This window comes from Lissotriton helveticus, chromosome 8 (genome assembly GCF_964261635.1).
Source record: "Lissotriton helveticus chromosome 8, aLisHel1.1, whole genome shotgun sequence".
Classification (NCBI taxonomy): Eukaryota; Metazoa; Chordata; class Amphibia; order Caudata; family Salamandridae; genus Lissotriton; species Lissotriton helveticus.
This window is the reverse complement of record NC_136069.1, coordinates 1,623,053,964-1,623,075,585: the sequence shown is the minus strand read 5'-3', so window position 1 is coordinate 1,623,075,585 and position 21,622 is coordinate 1,623,053,964.

The window sequence follows — 21,622 nt, the reverse complement described above, 5'->3', positions numbered from 1 at the left end:
TGGGTAGTGTTAGCAGCTCTGGAGGTCTTATGGAGTTTAGTCCAAATTTTGTCCCAAAAAAGTACAGGCCAGGTCTGAGAAAAATCCAGCTCCCATGCAAGTTCAATACGCGATTTCGATCTATCAGAAGTAAGACGAAAAGAGTTATATAAAGCGGATGCAGAAGGAAAAGTTTCCAACAGAAGGGAAGTGGGTCTGCAATCTACAGGAGTCTCTTTGGAGGATGGAAGAGTTTGAAGATATGAAGGCGGGACTGGGTAAAGGGTATCGTATTGTGTTCAGGCAGAAGCGGGCAAAGAGAAAAGAGATTGAAGATCCTGAAAGGAGAGAGGTGTACCATGAGACAATAATTGAGAGATCCAAGATATTCCTCGAGAATGCCAAGCTTTCCAATATATGGTACGGTTACGAATTTTGAGAAGAGAATTATTCCAAATCTGTTGATCGTGAATGGAGAGGAGAGATGGATAAGATGAAGTTAAGTAGGGAGAAAGGAGATTACGAGAGTGTAAGAGAATAGGTGAGCGGAGACGAGTTAAAGAAGACGTAAAGGACAAGAATTCACGGAAGGTAAAAGTAGAAATGAAAGAAGATTCCATAGTTAGCCAAACAGGGGGATGATGGGGCACAGTAGATGAAAACCAGCGAGTCGATTGTTTCAGGGAAAAAGCACGATGATATTGTTTGAAATCAGGAAAGCGCACTCCAGAATGAGCTTTGTCTTTACGCAAAGAAGCAAGAGCTATTCGAGGACGTTTACCGTTCCATAGGAATTTCAGTAATAAAGAATCAATCTTCTTAAAGAAAGAAAGGGGGATGTGTAAGGGAAGCATGGAAATAGTATAGAGAAGCAAGGGGGAAAGCATAATCTTTATAGAGTTGAGTTGACCCCACCAGGACAGAAAGAGCGGATGCCAACGAGTAATAGCCGTATCCATTTTCTTATAAACATAATCAAAGTTTAGTTTGAGAGTGTCAGATAACAAGGGAGCAAACCAGACCCCTAAGTATTTGATTTTGGATGGTTGCCATGAAAACCCTGTACAAGAAAAAAGATGTTTCTGACAAAGAGGATTCAAAGGTAGAATTTCACATTTGTCGGCGTTCAAACGATATCCGGAAACTGCAGAGAAAGAAGAAACTTGCTGAAGAAAAGAGGGAATGGAAGTGGTAGGGTCGGAGCAATAGAAAAGAATATCATCGGCATAAACTGAAAGTTTGACCTGCTGAGAACCAAAATGAAAACCAGAAATAGTGTCATCTAAACGAATTTTAGTAAAGAAGGGTTCTAAGGCTAAAATAAAAAGTAACGGAGATAATGGGCAACCTTGTCGAACCCCTCTATGAAGAGAAAAATAATCCGAAGACATCCCATTAACAAAAATAGAAGCTTGAGGATTAGAGTAAAGTAAAGAGATAATAGAAATAAATTTAGGAGGAACACCGATCCAACGTAAAGCCTGAAACATGAAATCCCATCCAATCCTATCGAAAGCCTTCTCCGCATCTAAGGAGATAGCTGCGAAAGGAAGGGTGAGAGAAGAAGATTTACTAAGGATGTTAAGAAAAACCCGGGAATTATCTGAGGAGAGACGCCCCTTGACAAAACCAGATTGTTCTGGGCCAATGATATCCGGTAAAAGGGGATCCATACGTAAAGCTAATATTTTCGCTAGAATTTTGTAATCAGTGTTGACCAAAGATATTGGTCTATAATTCTTGCATAAGGAGTGATCTTTATCTTCCTTTGGAATTAAGCAAATTAAGGCTTGCTGAAAGGAGCCGCTAGAGGAACCGGCGTCAGAGAAAGACTGAAATAAAAGTAGGAGTTTGGGAAGAAGGAGAGAGGCAAAGTGGCTGTAAAATTCAATTGTAAAGCCATCAGGGCCCGGAGATTTACCATGATGAAGTTTAGAAACAGCATGAGATATTTCAGAAAGGGAAATGTCTTGTTCCAAAGTGTGAAAATCAACATGCGAAATCGGAGGAGATGGGAGGGATTGAAAATAAGCATCGGGTGTAGGAACCTGTTCTGGAGTATAAAGCGTATCATAGAATTTAGCGAATTCCGTAAGAATTTCTTTATCTTTAAATGTGGATTCGCCGGAAGAGGTTTTAATAGATTGGATTTTTGTGCGTTCTTTACGAATCTTTAAATAGTTGGCCAAGAGCTTCCCCATTTTATTTTTACCTCCATAATATCTCGAATTACATTTGAGTAGGATATTAGAAGCGGCATCTGTTGTGAATTTATTAAAAGAGATTTTTGCTTCAATAAGAGCCTTAAGGGATGAGTCCGATTTAGAGGCGAAATAAGCGTGTTCTAAAGCCTGGATGTCAGCCAATATTTTGTCCGACTTGGCCACTTGTAATCTTTTCCGCTGAGACACAAAATTAATAATAAAACCTCTAGAGGCTGCTTTAAATGAATCCCAAACCATAACAAAGGGGGAATCAGGGGTTTGGTTTAAAAGAAAAAATTCCTTGGCAAAGGCAGTAAATTCAGTACCAAAAGTGGGGTCTAAAAGTAAAGCATTATTAAATCGCCATCTTCCAGAATGTGGAGAGAATGGGAGTAAGTCTAGGTCTACAAAAACTGGGGCATGGTCGGAAAGTAAAATGGAGCCAATCTCAGAGCGAATAGCGTGTTGGGATAAGGGTTTACTGAGAAAGATATGGTCAATACGGGATTGGGATTGATGAGGAGGGGAGAAGAAGCTATACTCTCGAACGTCAGGTTTGCACAGTATCCAAATATCTACTAGGGCATTATTTTGAAAGGAGTTCAGAAATTGCGCGTGCATTTTAGAGGGTACAAAATTGACTTTCGAGTGTCGGTCAAGGAAGGGATCTACAATCTGATTACAGTCTCCAGCAAGAAGTATGTAATCTCCAGTAAGGGAAGATAACTTGGAAGAGATAGCAGGCCAGAAGGATCTATCGATGGCAGTAGGAGCGTACACATTAAAAAGGGTAAGTGGGATGTTATCGATGAGTAAATTAACAATAAGCCAACGACCATCAACATCACATTCATGAGTAATCGAGGACACAGTCAGCTTTTTATGTAACAAAAGTATAACACTATTCCTCCTAGATGTCGTAGGAGAACAAAGAACATGACCTACCCAGCATCGTTTAAGTTTCAAAGCCTCCGGCTCAGCAAGATGAGTCTCTTGAAGGAGGGCAACATCAGTTTTAAGTCTTGCTAAATGTGAGAGAACCCTCTGTCTTTTAATGGGATTATTTAACCCCTTAACGTTCCATGTCGTTACACGGAACGAAACATTTTAGAAAAACAGCTGGAAGTAACATGCTTAATAATGCATAAAAAATACAATGGAGAAAAAGTGATAAAAGTAGAGGAAAAGAGTGAAAAGAAAAAGAAGTCAAGGATGAGAACAATGATAATTCCAGAAAAGAAGAGAAAGAGCAGGAAAGAAGAAAATGAGGAAAAAAAAGAGACAAGAAATGTTCATGAAATGAGAGGTAGGAAAGAGTACAGCAACAATAGAGAATAAAGAGACAGTACATGTCCGAAACGAACGACTGAAAGACATACTTACGAAAATGAGAAAACCAAACAGAAAAGGGGGATGGTGGTGGCAGGAGTCGACGACAACAACACCAGAGCGAACACCAAAACCTCAATTACTATGACATCCAAAAAGGCAGCACGAGGGAATAGTAGGTAAAAAACGAGGTGATGGGGTGAAGGGGAACACCTGTTGAGAGAAGAGAGACATTAGGATAAATACTTGAGTTTTAAAAAAACGAACAAGAAGAGAGATGGGGTGGAGAAAAAGGTGTACAAATAAGATAGAACATATAAGAAAAACATTGAGTGTCTCAAAACAGCAGCAATGCGAACAATGAAAAGATCAGAACCACAGTAAAATGCAATGATAAAGACAGTAAACAGGCCAATCAACCGGGATTGGACATATCCATGACATCAGGACCATGCCGGTGAAGAAAAGCCTGTAAGACCGCAGGATCCTCATAAGTGGTTGTTTTGTCTTTATAAGTAACCTTGAAGAGACAAGGATTCAAAAGGCCGTATCTAGCATTAAGGGCTCTGAGTTGCGGTCTCATGTCTAAGAACTTCTTCCTGCATTCCGCGGTGGCCCTGGAGACATCCTGCGATATGTAGAGATGCTGACCTTCCTAAATGATCTGTTTCTTGAGTTTGGCGGCTGAGAGGACCTGAAGAATGTCAGTATATTGGAGGAAAAGCATGATAACACCTCTAGGTTTGGTGGCAACTCTAGGACCAAGACGGTGAGCACGTTGAATATTGATGGACGATAGAGCTGGCGCATCTAAGATCTTGGGAAGGAAGGACTGGAAGAAGGCGGTAGGATTAGACCCTTCTGAAAGTTCCGGAAGGCCTTAGAGGCGCAGGTTGTTTCTGCAATTCCTGTTCTCCAAATCTTCTGTCTGTCGCTTAAGTAGTAGGATCTCCGCCTCCATGGACGGAATACGAGAACAAGAGGATTGCAAGGAATCTGTGGATTGTTCCAAAGTGAGAACACGTGTATCCAGAGACGACCACTTCTCCTGCATTGCCTGCAATTTTTGGTGGTGGCTTCCATAAAAGGCTTGAAAGCACGTAGTTCCTCTAATATGAGATCCATAGAGGAAGGGGAAGAACAATTCCCAGGAGAAGGTGGATCTTTCTTGAGACGCTTAGAAGAGGCCAAAGAGGATGGCGTTTTACCCACGTTGGAAGCCTTTGGAATGGCTCCGTGCGGTGAGTCTGATTTAGATGAGCGACCTTCCTCCATGTCTTGAATAGGGGAATCAGAGTCTGAACCGACCGGAACTTTAGAAGTAGAGACGAGCTTCAAGTTGCGAATTTTCCCCATGAGAGCTCGACAAAACAATGGAAAGAAGTCAATGAGCCTAGTGAAAGTACGCAGGTGATCAGGCACAGCAAAAAAAAAAAGAGCAAAAGAAAACAAATTGCAGTCAATTTAATAGCATAAAAAGAAAGGTTCAGCAAAAAAGCCCTGAATGTCCAAGAGAAAGACAGAGGCCGCACTGTCGTGAGGGCATCTTAAATGGGTTCGTCACATCCGGGAGAACACAGCTGATTGAGTCACATCAAAAGAGAAGGTCACGCGGGTGCCTTTGCATGAAATAAAAGGAGCGTCATGCAGATAGTAGAACAGTGATGAGGGATTACGAGAATGGCAGAAACAACAAGCTGCAATACACAGATATGCCTTGTGTAGAGGAGAGAGATTCCACAAAATGACGGATCAATCCAGAAATATTAAATGTCAGCAAGGACAAATGAAGGAAGTATCTGGAGTCACAGCAGGCTGCAAATGAAGGCTCCTCTCTGTTGTAGATATGCAAGAGACAGGGTTCATAAATAACCCCTCCGCCGACCGCCGAGTGAAAGTGGAGAGAGACCTTGTGAGAAAATGTGGAAATCCACAAAATGGCGGGCGAGTGAAGTCAGGTCACTCCAAGCGTGAGTAGAAGAAGTGTTATGAGTAAGCATGGGCGTAAAATCCGTTCCGCTCGCGGATTTTGCGGATTTTCGGTAAATTCGCAATCCGCGAACTCTCGCGAACTTACCGAAAATTCGTAAATCCGTGCGAAGCGGATTTTTTTGCTTGGTCGCACTTGCCAACTAGATTACTATACAATTTCGTGGGAGTAAACACTTGCGAAAACGTAGATGCGGTGGGCAGCGACAATCTCGCAATTGCGAGATTGCAAAATTTGCAATTTCGCACAAGAAATCCACCAGCAGGCAGCATAAACCTTGAAAATTATGATTTTTATCAGAATAACTCCTCAGGTTGACATTTGCCTGCACTTTTTTTTGCAAGGAGTCCATTTTGGGGAGGGGGGGTGGGAGGAAGGAAGTGCCCCACAGTCTCCAACTTCCTGTTCCTGTCCAGCAGGCTCCTCTCAGTGCTTTCTTCATGTGCTGGTCACTTTGATTTGGATCTTGACCTGGAAGCACTCAGCAGGTGCAAAAGTTCAATCTTATCATTAGTAACCATTCCCTGTAGTGCCTGGAAGGATTACTTTTTGTGGATGCTGCTGGATATTTGGATTTTTGCAAAACTGAAAGCACTCAGCAGGTGCAAAAGTTCAATCTTATCATTAGTAACCATTCCCTGTAGTGCTTCCTGAGGGGCCCCTTCAGAGTTCAGTTGCCTACTTGCAACTATTCTATGACCCTGCTCTGACCCTCACAGCAGGCTCAGAGAAAGCAATTACAGATAAGGAAGCAGGTTCCAGCCAGGAAGTTCAAATTCAGTAACACATTAATCAGCCCCTAATTCATTTATGTCAGTTGAGGCACGGCAGGTGTGCTTTTCCACCCATAATCTACAGTGATGAACTAGAGGGTGGCATGGGTGAGCCAGAGGGTGGCATGGGTGAGCCAGAGGGTGGCAGTGGTGAAACAGAGGGTGGCAGTGGTGAAACAGAGGGTGCTGTGATGAACCAGATGTAGAAACAACATGTTCGCGACCGTTGCTACCCGAAAAGTAAGTTCGCGTTTGCGAACTGGTACACAATCCTCGCGAACTGGCAGAAATCCTTGCGAACACAAAAAAAATAAAAAATCCGCAAATTCGCGAGAGTTCGCGGATTTTGCGGATTGCGAATCCGTAAATACGCAATTTCGCGGATTGCCAATTCGCAAAATCCGCCCATGCTTAGTTATGAGGTACAGCAAACTTTAAAATGAGGGCTCACCTCTGAAGGAAGCTGTAGTTGAGGTTGTTAGATAGCAATGCAGCATAATTTGAGTTTCTCAGGAGCGTTCCTGCCGGCCGCTGTGTGGAAGCGCGACCGGCGAACAAAATGGCGGCCGCGATTTCAGCATCAGCACCTCCGCAAAAAGCAGCTGAAATGAAGGCGGAACCGGGAGATGAAGAGGGCGAGTGACACGCCTCACACTCCAGACCGCAGTTCCGGCTCACAGCATGCAGAGAGTCTCTTCCGTGTCGCAGAGAAGAACAAAGCGCCGAGGCTCGATGCGGAGCTCCGGGATTACGCCGTCATCTTGGCCGGCGCTCAAGCCACGCCCCCCGTTATAACAGTTATAACTTCCCATTTGGAAATTACTCTTATAAAATGTAATAAGATAATCCCTACCTTGGGGTAACATATGCTGTAAAAAAGATTTGGGCCTGGAAAGAGATTTATTTTTCCAGGTTGACATGGCAATGACAACTGCATACACAGGCTCTGCTGAAACGGGCCTGTGACATGTTTAAATAGCTACTTAAGTGGCTTGCACAAACAGTGCTGCAAGCTGACTAGTGCTGCAGCTACAAATGATGGAAAGAATGCTGAATAAATCAAACATTCTCCCCCAGTTAAATTCATAATTTTTTTGATCATTATAGCACCTCAGTCATATGCAGCCATAAGCAAATCAGTCCTGACCCTGCTCCTCATGGGAACAGTCTATCCCGAAATGCCAAGCAAGGTCCTCGGTGGGGTGGAAACAAGCATCCTGGTACCGATATTGGGGTATATTACCCCTCAACAGCCATGCTAGCTAGAATCCAGTGGCACAGTGAGCAAGGGACCCATGTCTGTGCTTACCTATGCCACTTAGGGTGATAAGTGCTGCAGCAACAAATGGATGGAATGCCCAATAAATCAAACATTCTGCTTCACTCTAGGAATCTGGGTTAAATCCATTGTTCTTTCTCACTACACTAGCCCATATTGGACCTAGCCGTCTGCATATCAGTCTTGACCCTGTTCCTCATCGGAACAGTCCAGCCCTATCTGCCAAGCCAGGTCTTCCCAGGACCAGAAACAAGCCTCCTGGGATCGATTTCGGGTTATGTCACCCTTTCCGGTCCAGGGAAGATATGGCTTGGCAGTTCGGGCTGAACTGTTCCCATGAGGCACAGGGTTCGACTGATTTGCATATGGCCATGTCTGGTGGGAGAGTAGGCTAAAGAACGGTGATGGATTAAACCCAGATTGTTGACTGGGTGTGAGCGTTTGATTGGTTCAGATGCTCCGTCCATCACCACCCCCTTTTGTACCACTTTGTTTGCCATAAGTTGGCAGGGTATGCTCAGAGGTGATTCCCTTGCTCACTTTGCCACTGGATTCAAGCAAGCCTGGCTGAAGATGGCTGTAATGCCAGAAACCGGTCCTAGGAAGCTTGTTTCCGGTCCAGGGAAGGAATGGCTTGGCAGTCCGGGCTGGACTGTTCCCATGAGGCACAGGGTCAGACTGATTTGCATATGGCCATGTCTGAACTGGGGTGGCAGAGTGGGCTAAAGAACGGTGATGGATTAAACCCAGATCTGTTGACTGGGTGTGAGTGTTTGATTGGTCCAGATGCTCCATCCATCACCACCCCCTTTTGTACCTCTCATCAGCCAGGCTAGCTTGAATCCAGTAACACAGTGAGAAAACAACCCACGCCTGGGCATACCCAAACCACTCAGGGCGAACAGTGTTGCAGCAACAAATGATGGATGGAATGCTGAACAAATACAACATTCTCCCCCAGTTGAGAGATTTGAGTTAAATCCATTGTTCTTTTGCTTAGTACGCCACCCCAGTTTGGACCCAGCCATATGCAAATCAGTCTTGACCTGCTCCTCAATAAACAGTCTAGCCCGAACTGCCAAGCCTTGTCATCCCCAGACCGAAAACAAACATCCAGAGACTGGTTTTGACGTAAATCACCCGTCATCAACTAGGCTAGCTTGAATCCAGTGACACAGTGAGTAAGGGACCCTCGTCTGGGCATACCCATCCCACTTAGGGCAAAAAGTTCTGCAGCAACAAATGATGGACGGGATGCTGACTAAATCTATCATTGTCCACCAGTCTTGAGATCTGGGTTATAACCGTTGTTCTTTTCCACCCAGTTTTGGAGTAGTTTGCTGTTCTTTTGCTCACTACACCACCCCAGTTTGGACGCAGCCATATGCAAATCAGTCTTGGCCCTGCTCCTCATGAGAACAGTTTATCCAGCACTGCCAAACCCGGTGTTACCTTGAACAGGACTTGCATCCAGTGACTAGTTACAAGGAATATATCACCCATCATTAGCCAGGCTAGCTAGAATCCAATGGCACAGTGAGCAAGCGACCCACATCTGGGCATACCCATCCCTTTTCGGTGAAAAAGTGCTGCAGCAACAAATGATGGATGCCATGCTGAATAAAACAATTGTTCTTCCCTGGTCAAGAGATATGGTTTAATCCTTCGATCTTTTGCTCTTTTGATCTTTTGGACCTAGCCATATGCAAATCGATCTTAACCCTCCTCCTCAAGGGAACATTCCAGCCTGAACTGTAAAGCCAGGTTCTCCCTGGACCAGAGACAAACATCCTGGGACCGGTTTTTGGGTGTATCACCACTCAACAGCCAGGCTAGCTTAAATCCAGTGGCACAATGAGCAAGGGACCCACGTCCGGGCATACACATCCCACTAGGGCAAAAAGTGCTACAGCAACTAATGATGGTTGGAGTGCTGAATAAATCAAGCGTTCTCCCCCATTTGAGAGATCTGGGCTCAATCCATTGTTCTTTTGCTAGCTACACCACCCAGTTTGTACGCAGCCATATGCAAATCATTCTTAACCCTGGTCCTCATGAGAAAAGTCTGGCCTGAACTGCCAAGCCCGGAGTACTCTGGACCAGAAACAAGCATCCTGTGACCGGCTTTGGGGTATATCACCCTTCATCAGCCAGGCTAGATTGAATCCAGTGGTCCAACGAGCAAGGGACCCATGTCTGGGCATACCCATCCCACTTAGGGCGAAAATTGCAGCAGCAACAAATGATGGATGGAATGCTGAATAAATCAAACATTCTCCCCCAGTTGAAAGATCTGGGTTAAATCCATATCTCTTTTACTCACTAAGCAAACCATGTTTGGACCCAGCCATATGCAAATTACTCTTGACCCTGAGCCTTATGGGAACAGTCCAACCTGAACTGCCAATCTAGGTCCTCCCTGGACCAGAAACACGCATCCTGGATCTGGATTTTAGTTATATCACTCCTCATCAGCCAGACCAGCTTGAGTCCAGTGGCACAGCGAACAATGGATCCATGTCCTGGCATAACCATCCCACTCAGGGCAAAAAGTGCTGCAGAAACAAATGATGGACGGAATGCTGAATAAATCAAACATTCTCACACAGTCGAGAGATTTGTACTAGTAGCATTTCATTTCTAGGCCCTGGGCACAGTGGCACTTTACTAGGAACTTATATGTAAATTAAATATACCAATTGTGGATAAGCCAAAGTTACCACATTTTTAGAGAAAGAGTAGAAGCACTTTAGCACTGGTCAGCAGTGCTAAAGTGCACTGAATTGTAAGGCTTGCAAAAAGAAGTCTGCAAAAAAGGAGGGCTTAAGGCAAAAAGTCAGGAAATCACACCAAGGATGCCAGATCTAACAGCTATGCATTACTAGGTCAGTTTACAAATTCAACCTACCTCATCAATAGTCTTAAGCATGGGCGTCTGGTTCACTTAGGCTTCGGGCCACAGCATCTCGATTGTTTCTGAGAGGAGTGAGGGAAAAACAATTGTGCCATTCAACAGATGCTGTGTACGTGTTTCGTAGTTTTTTAAACGTTTTTTTAATGATGGTAACACTATGCATGTCTTGAGTGTTCTCCTCTGTCAAACACCCATATCTAGTGTACAACAGCAGCAGTGCCTGTTGCCAAATTCTGTGAAACTGCAGGTGCATCCATTGCCGGCAATTGTAATCCTACCTCAGACACAAGACTACATAGCATGGGGTTAAATGAGAGGCCATGCAATTGCATTGGGTTCCTGCCACTTCTTTCAAACATCCCTTTCCTTTATGTTACATGATGGGTGTGGTTAGAAAAGCTCAATAATCACATCCTCCCAGTGACAAGGCAGGACAATGAGTTCCTTTTTAATCTAAGACTCCCCTTCTGTAGATTTCATTTTTGCTTTCTGTGGAAAGCAATGCATGTTGTGCATATATACCGGGAATAGAGAGCTGAATGTTGTGGAATCCTGTTAGACCAGTAATGATGCAGCCCCTCTCCTGAGACTGCACTAACACCCATCACACACTCATCCAATTCAGACATCACCAGTCGTTGACCCTGGCAATAAAAGGGACCTGGTACACGTGCCCTAGGCCAGTCATACACCCCTTATATCTGGTGTTTGTGTCCATTATATAAGTAGTATATAGACTTAGGGCCCACAACTTTACAAATGTCTTTCCTTAATTTAGGGTTCTTTTTTCCTGCAGTTGGAGTTCAGTGGCTGCCTGCTCCACTTCTCCAATACAAGACATTAGAGTAGCATGTGAAAAGTGACTTGATTTGGTTGCTAGGACTGAAGAATACATCTTAATTTTATATTGTAAGCCAACAATCATTTTTTTGTGGTCTGAAGTGTGCACTTTAGGTTCTTTGACCAAGCACTTGGGAGGAGCATATGTGAAAACTGCATGCTTTACTCGTAATGAGCGGCATTGTTATTGAATTAATGAATATTTGGCAGACACCTGTTTAACAATCAAATGAATGCAAGATGTGATGCACACCTTTTTCTTTGGAAGAACAGTTTACTTTGGTCAAAACAAGCAAATAAATGTGCAGAATGCAGCACACATAGAATGAGGAAAAACGTGGAGAGGGGGTGTGGTCTGGCCACGCAGGAAGATGGCCGCCTGACAGAGAAGCTCCGATGGACGGACCCTGACGAGCCTCCTGACCTCACCTGGTGTTCTGGATCTTGTCTTTCGTGTCCTCTCGCAAACGGAGACTTTGCTGAGCCCAGCGGTGCTTTTTCGAGGCTGGACGGCGCTGCTCTCCTTCTCTTCTGACATGCCGACAAAGAGCCTGTCTGCCCTGGAGCGCGCACCGTGACCTGCGCGCTAATGACGCTGCGCCTCTCCTCAGGGTAAGCCACGCCTCCTGCAACTTTAGGGCCGGGCCTTATCACGCTCTAGGTCGCTCCCCCTCAGACAACGAGGCCGCGCTCCTCAGCCTACGGAGAGCACGAACATATTTCCAGTGGATTTCTTTGGAATTTAGCAAAGGCATCCATTCAGATTTGTTTCCACACAACGTATTTCACCACCTGGAGGTCATTTGAACTATTTTCTACCGGATTTTCTTTGTACTTTTGGAACCAGTGTGTTGATATCACAAACACACGGAATGCTACTACTTCATGCTGTTTAACATTTCGCACGCAGTATTATAAGCCCTGTTCCCATATTTCAATCTGTTCTCTCATTTTGCCTTTCTACTAGTTATGCCTTCAAGACATTTTTTACTCTAATTCACACTCATTACTTTCGAGACCAGCCCTACAAGCTCATGTTTTTCTTTAAGGCAGTCCTGAGTGTATGATATTTCTCCTCTCTCATTTACTGCCTCCTTATTTGCAAAGCGCTTTACCTTCAGATTCAGTGTGCACTTTCTCAATATGTACAACCACTTTATCACCTCTGCATTGCTAATCTACTGTCGTACCCATTTACTGTATTTACAAGCTTTGTTTCTGAGGTAGTCTTGGTACGCAAGGTTGGTTATTCCAGCCCTTCATTGGTTTAGTGACATACTTTTGTGTCAATGTTGTGATAATAATTTTCTAATTTCAGGTCTTACTTGTATGCAGTTCGTATTGGTTATTTAACTACTGCACACATTTCATTACCTCTTTGTTATTGGATTATTATTATTGGAAATTTATTAAGCGCCTGATTACGCCACTGGCGTGTCTCCGCGCTATGGCAAGTGGTGTGGCTGTCCCCCCCTCCTCCCAACCAAGCTATCTACTGAAACAGGTGCGTTTTAAGTTTTTTTCTAAACTGGACTTCGCAGGGTTCCAACCGAAGTTCCAGTGGCAGATTGTTCCAGCGCTTGGGAGCAAGGTATCTGAAAGATCTGCCTCCCATGCGAGCTTTAAATATTCTTGGGACTTTTAACAGCCCGGTCTGCGAAGACCGGAGACTGCGTGCAGGCTCATAATGGGCTATAAGGCTCTGGAGCGGGAGAGGTGCTTTGCCACTCAGGATGCGATGGCAAGTGGCAAGAGCCTTAAACTCCACTCTCCTCTCTATGGGGAGCCAATGAAGCGCCCGCAAGGCCAGTTTGGCAGATGACCTCCTGGGGAGTCTGAGGACCAGCCGCGCCGCTGCGTTTTGTAGAACCTGCAGGCGGCCGAGGACCCTGCCTGAGGCCCCCAGGTAGAGCAGATTCCCATAATCGAGTCGGGAGGTAACCAGGGCATGCACCAGTGTCTGACGAGCAGGAGTGGGAAGCAGATCTAATACTTTCCTAAGAGCTCTCAGAACACCGAAACAGATCCCTGCCACTCGACCGACATGTGGGCCAAAGGTGAGGTCCTTATCCAACCATACGCCAAGGTTTCTGGCCTCGCGGCAGGGAGCAGGAACCTCCCCCAAACACGGTGGCCACCACGCCGACGACCACGCAGACGGCACTCCCCCCACCACGAGCACCTCGGTCTTGCTCCCGTTTAACTTTAAACAGTTGGCAGACATCCAGGCAGCAAGGTCGTTCATGCAGTTCCTGAAGATGTCTGCCGCAAGTCCGGGCGCGCGCGATAGGGAGATAACCAGCTGCGTGTCGTCGGCGTAGGACACCAGGCGGAGACCATACCCCTCCACGATGGCTGCCAGGGGGGAGACATAGATGTTAAATAGAGTTGGGCTCAGGGACGAACCCTGCGGTACGCCCTGGCCCAACTCAATCTCCCTGGAGTAGTAATCACCCAATCTGACCTGGAAACACCTCTCCGTGAGGAAGGACTTAATCCAGCCAAGCGCAGCTCCTGTCACCCCTCCTCCATTCAGACACTGTAGCAAGGTGGAATGTGCTACAGTGTCGAATGCTGCACTTAAGTCTAGTAAAATCAGTGCCATCGTCTGGCCCTCGTCAGCTCCCTGTCTGAGTGCTTCCACCGCCACAAGGAGAGCGGACTCCGTCGAATGACGGGGGCGGAAACCAAATTGCGAGTCGTGGAGTAGCGACGCCGTCTCCACGAACTGCATGAGCTGTATGTTGGCTGTTTTTTCCGCCACCTTTGCCATATAAGGAAGAAGGGAAATAGGACGGAGATTATCCAGCTTTTCAAAGCTAACATTGGCCTTTTTTTGCAGGGGAAGGACCACAGCCTGTTTCCAGGCCTTAGGCACCACTTGAGACTCAAAGGAGATATCCAGCAGCTGACGTACATGGGGCTCTAGAACTGGCAAGCTATCCTTTAACCGACTAGGAGTGGTCGGGTCTCTAGGGGAACCAGATTTTATAGATCCACAAATGCGGAGAAGCTCCGTAGTGGAAGGAGTGACAAACCTGGTTAGCCGATGTTCCCCTTCCGTTCTTGTGGATTCCAGGGAGGCAAGGCCATTGTCTGCCCTCTGGGGGAAGGAGTTATAGATGCATCCTTGGTTTCATCATTGCCTCATATTCTAATATTTCCTCTATTCGCTATTGTAGACCACCACTACAGCGGTACACATACATGCCTAATAATAGAAATGGTGGTCGTGGGCCTAAACAAACACGTTTCACTGACGTGGTAAAGCAACCCTCTCCTTCGACAGTTAAAGGTAATGGCTCTGCGTCACCTCCTTCATCGCAAGCCACATCACCTCAGAACGACAAATCCTTATCTGACACTATGCAACGCATTTTGCAAGAACTTTCTGGGGTTAACCGACGGTTGGAAGGTCTGGATATCGCCATGACTTCATTGACTGCTGAAACTAAATCTATTAGGGCAGAACTCACTACTTTTCACACAAGAATTGACGTAATTGACTCTAAATTAAAGGATATAGAGGGTCGACTTGATTCTGTTCAGGGTTCAGAGGAAGACCTACTCTTTCTACACAGTAAGATCACCGATTTGGAAGATCGAAGTCGTAGAGACAATATGCGTTTTTTTGGTTTTCCAGAAAATATTGAAAAGCAAGATATGAAGTTTTTTCTTTGTGATGTCCTTCCCACTTTGACTGGTATTTCTTTTACCCCTTCTCTTGAGTTCCAACGTGCTCATAAACTGGGCCCACCACGGTCTGGACCTTCTGCAAGACCCAGACCAATTATTGCTTGTTTTCTTCGACATGAGCAAGCCAGACAGATTTTATCGATGGCTCGTACACGTGGATCCCTCCTTTTCAGGGTCATACCATCAAAATGGCTGCAGACTTCTCTAAAGAATGGATGGCGGAAGGCATTTCTTTCCATGAGACCCCAGCTACATCAAATGGACATCAAATATGGATTATTTGAGTCTGCACGTTTTCGAATTACTAGGAATGGAGAGTCCAAAAACTTTTATGACCCTGCACTTCTACAGCAGTTTCTGGACGATATCAAGTCCGATGATATGGAAACTCAGTCTCCTTCCTATACCCAACCTTCTCAGTCTAAGTCCTCCTCTACGAATCTACCAACGTCTCATTTATATACCTCTCATGTCTCTAGACAACGTGGTAGAGATCTCACTCGTCTGTCTCACTCTCAGGATGATAGGGATTCGGCTCTACATTCTGCTTCCTCTCTCACTAACATGCAGCAAAGAGACAAGTCTAGATCGCCCCTTAAGACGCCTTCTGATGCTGACTGAATTCTTTTTATGTTCTAATGTTTTATTACTTTTTCTTATTCCATAAGCTTATAGCAGTGTTTGTTGTTCATAATGCTTTTACTGCTTGCTTAGCTCACTGAGACTTTAATGCATAATATAATAAGGTTCTTCCTACTTAGAGTTTTATATAGAGCTCGATGTCTGTTATTATATATGTGTTACTAATATGTGATTTTCAGTTTTGTAGCGATTTTCAGGTTTGCTCATTATATACTATGAGGCTATTACTCATTTCTTAGGATCTTTCTTTCTTCCTGCTCATTCCCCTACCTATGGTGATGTTATTGTTGTTAAGTTTATCACTAAATATTCCATTTATTAATTATTCCGCTTTTGCATGATGTCCATTTGTTTCATTGTTCTTTATGCTTAGGTTGTCTTTCCTCATTTTTCTTTTGTTCCTCCTCTATTGTATGACTTTATGATCTTCCCTCCTCTTCTTCTACCCACTCTCTTTTTTCCTCCTTTATGTAACACTGTTGGTTTGTTCCCTTTTCGTGCTTTTTCTTTCATTAGTTACACTTTCTCTTCCCCTTGTACTATGATTCTCGTCTATGTTTCATTCTATTGTCGCGTCTCTTTTTGTGGTACGATCAATTTTGTTCTCTGTTTCATATTGAGGCTTATGCCTCCTTGTTCTTTTATGTTTTTTTTAAAATATATTTGGCGTTTGGTCTCCTCGGAGTATTTATCTGATCGCAGGCTTTCCTCAATGTTGTTATCTCTTCTATGGAGGTCTTTTTCCAATGCATTCCTTTCCCTATGATGCTGCACTTATTGTTAATTGTGACATTATTCATTTCCTTCATTGGTCATTCCGCTTTAGATGGTGTCATACATTTCTTAAAATAGGTCCTTACATTTTCTTATGCTTCCATTTCCACTCATTATCACTTATATTTTCTATTTTCCTTTTCTCCCACCCTCTTTATGTTGGTGCTGGATCTCTCTCTTCCTCTCATTTAACTTTCATTTTTATTTCATTTCCCTTGCTTTCATTTGTTCTCCTCATAATATTCTTTTATCGTATGGTTATTATATCATGTTTTTAACGCTTTTTTCTTCTTTACTGATTGTTTTCCTTTATAGTATTGTATTGTTTCCTATGCTTTTGTTGTTGTAATTATATTCTAAATACGTTTCACATATTCCGTATTATCATTTGTCTTCTAGATACCCATTCTTCTTTGCTCGGATGGGGTCCGGCCTCCCTTGGCGCTGCTGTAGGTGCACCCAGACCCGTTGTTAACAGTCTAGGTCTCTTTTCTCTTTTCTTCCTCTTTTTCTTTTTTCACTGTTTTCTTTTTATTTCTATTTGCTTTGTCTGTTCCAGTCTTCACTTTGCCTGTATAATCTATTTTTCCTTTTTCTTTCTCTCTTTCCCTTTCCCTCCTTACCCAGAGTAACAATTTTCTTCTCTTTCTTTTTATTTATTTATTTATTTATTCTTTTTCTTATTACTTCCTTGTTCAATTCTATTGTCAGGTCTTCTATCCATCCGCTGTCGGTAATTTCATGGAATGTTCATGGCCTCACCCATTATATTAAACGCAAGAAAGTTCTTTCTTATTTGCATTCTAAACATGTAGACGTTGCCTTACTACAGGAAACTTATTTGGACGATGTTGAATCCAGTAAACTTAGCAGGGATTGGGTCGGTAAAGTCATTCATAGCAGTGTATCTAAACCTGATCCCACCAATCCTAACCCTGTTCGTAAGTGTGGGGTAGCCATCCTTTTTCGGAAGTCACTTCCTTTTACAATCATCAAGACATGGTCTGATCCGGATGGTCGATATGTATTTGTTAAGTTGAAACTTGGGAACTCTTTTATTTGTCTTGGTTCTGTCTACGCTCCATTAGGTTCCAAGAAACAATTTTTCCTTCGACTCAATCATCTCCTCACAGAAATAAATACTACCCAATTTCTTATTGGAGGTAATTGGAATTTAGCTCCAGACCCTGCTCTTGACAGAACAGGTTGCCTTGATACCGTCAATGCCTCCGATAGAGCCATTTTGCAAGACATTCTTACTGACACTGGTCTTATTGACCACTGGAGACTCAGTCACCCACAAAAAAAATAATTCACATTCTTCTCTTCTACTCACGGCACATTCTCCCGTCTTGATTACTTTCTTCTTTTGCAACATACAGTCCGGCTAGTTACGGAATCGAAAATTCTAGAAGCGGCCATTTCTGATCACTCCCCTGTTTTTTTGTCTCTTGATTTGGGTCTCTTCAGTCCGGGTCGCAAGTCCTGGCGTTTAAACATCAATAAATATAACAAACAAACAGGTAAACTTCTTTTACAGTCACATTTGCATGATTATCTTTTGGATAATGAGGGCTCAATCTCCTCTAAAAGAATGGTATGGGCAGCTGCTAAGGCAACTATTAGGGGTCAACTTATGCGGGACGCTGCTTTATAAGACAAGAAAAAAACGGTCAAACAAGCTGACCTGGAAAAAGACATTGGCCGACTTTCTCAATTATATGTCTTGAAACCAACCCTTCAAAATCGTAAATTATTGGAGCAGGCGCGCATGTGTCTTAATAGTCTTTTCACTTCTAAGGCTGAATATGCCTTACAAAAGATGAAAGGTCGTCATTACGAGCAGGGTGAAAAGGCTGGTCGGCTACTAGCTGCACAACTGTGTCAAAGGGAGGCTGCTATGGCTATTCTGGCTATTAAATCGAATTCTGGTGACATGCTTTCTCGACCGCAAGAAATCGTTGAAGAATTTACTTCCTTTTACAAATCTCTTTATTCACCAAGCACTCAGGTAGCTACGTCAGAGATGACAAACTTTTTGGATACGGTACGCCTTCCACGACTATCTGACGATGGTAGAGCTCTACTTGAGGGAGGTATTACGAAGGAAGAAATTTCCCCTGCTATCACTGCCTTACCGTACCATAAAGCGCCAGGTGATGATGGTTTCCCCCCAGAATTTTTCAAGTGGACTGGTCAGAGTATAGTTGATACTCTACATGCTGCATTTGCAGAAGCCACAGAGGAATCTTCTCTTGGTTCTTTTTCCAACAAGGCCATCTTAGCTGTTTTACCAAAACCTGGTAAAGATCCTCTGTTATGTGGTAGTTACCGCCCCATATCTCTCTTAAACTCTGACGTTAAGATTCTTGCGAGCATTCTCGCATCACGTCTTTGTAAGGTTTTGCCTTCTTTAATCCATAATTCACAGGTAGGCTTTGTTCCCGGTCGTTCATCTCGCAATCATCTAAGCACTCTCTCTCATGCTTTATGGTCAGCTAAACATCTTGCTAACGATGCCCTACTTCTTTCTTTGGATGCTTAAAAAGCATTTGATCGCATTGAAAGGGAGTATCTTTTTACCATAATGCACCGATTTGGATTAGGTGACCAATTTATAGCGAAAGTGCGACTGTTATATGATAGTCCATCAGCTCAAGTTAACTGCGGCGGTTTCCTTTCTACCCCATTTCCAATTCGACGGGGTACTAGTTAAGGTTGCCCTCTTTCCCCTCTTCTTTTCCTTTTGGCAATGAAACCTTTGGCTGCCGCAATACGTCAATCGCCTACAGTGGTTGGAGTTCCTCTCCCAATTGGTCATTCAAATATTTATTTATACGCGGATGATATTCTTCTCACACTTACTGATCTTCCCCGCTCTCTTCCTGCTCTACTTCGCATCATCAATGATTTCTGTTCCTTCTCCGGTTGTAAGATAAATTGGGATAAGAGTGAAGCATTGCCCATGTCCATTGGTACTACAAAAGCTCTAATTTCTGGTTTTCCATTTCATTGGCAACCATCCCAGCTTAAATATTTAGGGATATTAATTAACAGAGGACTGGATAACATGGTTGGGGACCATTTAACACCGTTGATTACACAAATGCAAAGAGATTTCGATAAATGGCAAGTCCTCGGCTTATCTCTCTGGGGGCGGGTTCAGGCGGTTAAGATGGTTACCCTACCGCTATTTCTTTATGTTCTAGGTATGCTCCCTCTAAACATTCCCCTATCTATTCTTCGGTCCATTAACTCCAAAATTAAGCTTTTTATCTGGGGTACGGCTAAATCACGTCTTACTTTGGCCAAATTAAAATCTCACCAATTACTCACTCGCCCTTCATCTTTCACAACTTTCCTTCTTTCTGCCTAAGTCTAAAGACATACCTCAATGGGTCCCACTTGAACGTCACCTCTTAACTTCCGGTCTTGGTTTGTCCCTTTTATATGGCAAGGGTTCCAGTCCTTCTGATCCTAAAAATCCTATTTTATCTGCTATGTATAAATCTTGGCAAAGAAGTCATCATCTTCTTAAATCTAATCCGCGGCTTCATATCAAAGCTCCTTCATGGTTCAACTCGGCTATTCGTGTTCGTGGTCGCGTGTTATCCTGGCCTCTATGGCAGAAAGCTGGTATTCACTCTCTGGAGCAATTGTTTCATGATGACAACTTTAAATCTTTTTTCCCAACTTAGTGAGGAATTTCATTTACTATCTACGCAGTCTCGTCAATATACTCAACTCCAACAAGCCATCACAAAACATCTAGGTTCCCCACCTGAATTGTTGACCTTGTCTCCTATTTTGTCTTATTTACATTTGTGGGGGAATTTTAAAGGTGTAACTTCCGGTCTTTATAAAACTTTTCTGCATCCTCTTTTTTCGTAACCCCTCTCAAAAGCACTTCAATTGAAATGGCAATCTCGCTTATCAGTTACATACTCCAACACCCAATGGGATCAAATTCTGGAAGGTTTACATAAAGGTGTCCAAGAGGCAAGTCTCAAATTTTGCATTTTCAAAATCATCCATGAATGGCACTGGTCTCCATCTAAGCTGCATCATGCTAAATTGATATCCCACTCTTTATGTTGGAGATGTTCTGCTTCTGGTTGTGATATCACGCACATTATTTGTGACTGCTCCCATACTAGATCATTTTGGCTTTTTATAAGATAAACCTTGGCTTCTGCTATGTCATTACCACTACACTTTACTACTGCTAATATTATTTTGCATGATTTTCGAGGTCTTCCAAAACTGTCTAAACCACAGACTCGTCTTCTTCATCCTGCATTGGCTACAGCCAAAATTTGTATATTGCATCATTGGAAGTCCTCCTTACCTCCTTCTCAGGAAGAGTGGCTAGTGGCTATGATACAAACAGCCTCTTATGAGCGTGTAATTTATAACTTGCAAGATCAGGCTTCTATTTTTCTTCAAACATGGTCCCCATTCCTAGAAGCCACGGTTGATAGTGAATCTGTCTCCACTCCCTCCTCTTCTACCTCTGTTATTCCTCCTTAAAAACTTTTTTATTTTACGTATGCTCACTCCTCCTGGTTTTTCTGTTCTTCATTTTTTCTCATATGTCTTGATCTTGTCACCTTTTCTCCTTTCCCTTGTTACTCTGGGGTTCTTCGTTCCTTTTTTTTTTCCTTCTTTCTTTCCTTTTCTTTTTTCTCTTCATTCTTTCTCTTTCTTCCTTTCTATTATTCTTGCTTTATTGATGATTGAATATTTGCTATTTTTGCTTCTTCACTTTTATTATATCTTATGTATAACTATATCATTTTCTCATTTGTATTATGCTTCATTTATCACTATCATATTTTATTCTATATTTGCATATGTGAGTGTTTTTGTATTATCATTTAAAACATTTTAAGAAAATATTTCAACACGAAAAAACGTGGAGAAATTAACATATTTTCCATTGTTGCACCTCACTAGGGGGGCATAAAGGTGTTGGTGTAGTCCCAAGTCTCCCACTTATGCTAAATGTGCAAATGCGCCAGTATCCATGTTGCTTAGGAACACCCACGCACCACCCATGGAATGCCTTCCTGGGTCAGAGCAACAAATAGCAGTGATTTGTACTGCATTGCATTATTCTGGCTTTTTTCAAGACACTCAAGGCCACTGAAGTTGACCTTGCATAGCTTGATAAATCACACTCAAGGTTTGCGTCACACTTGC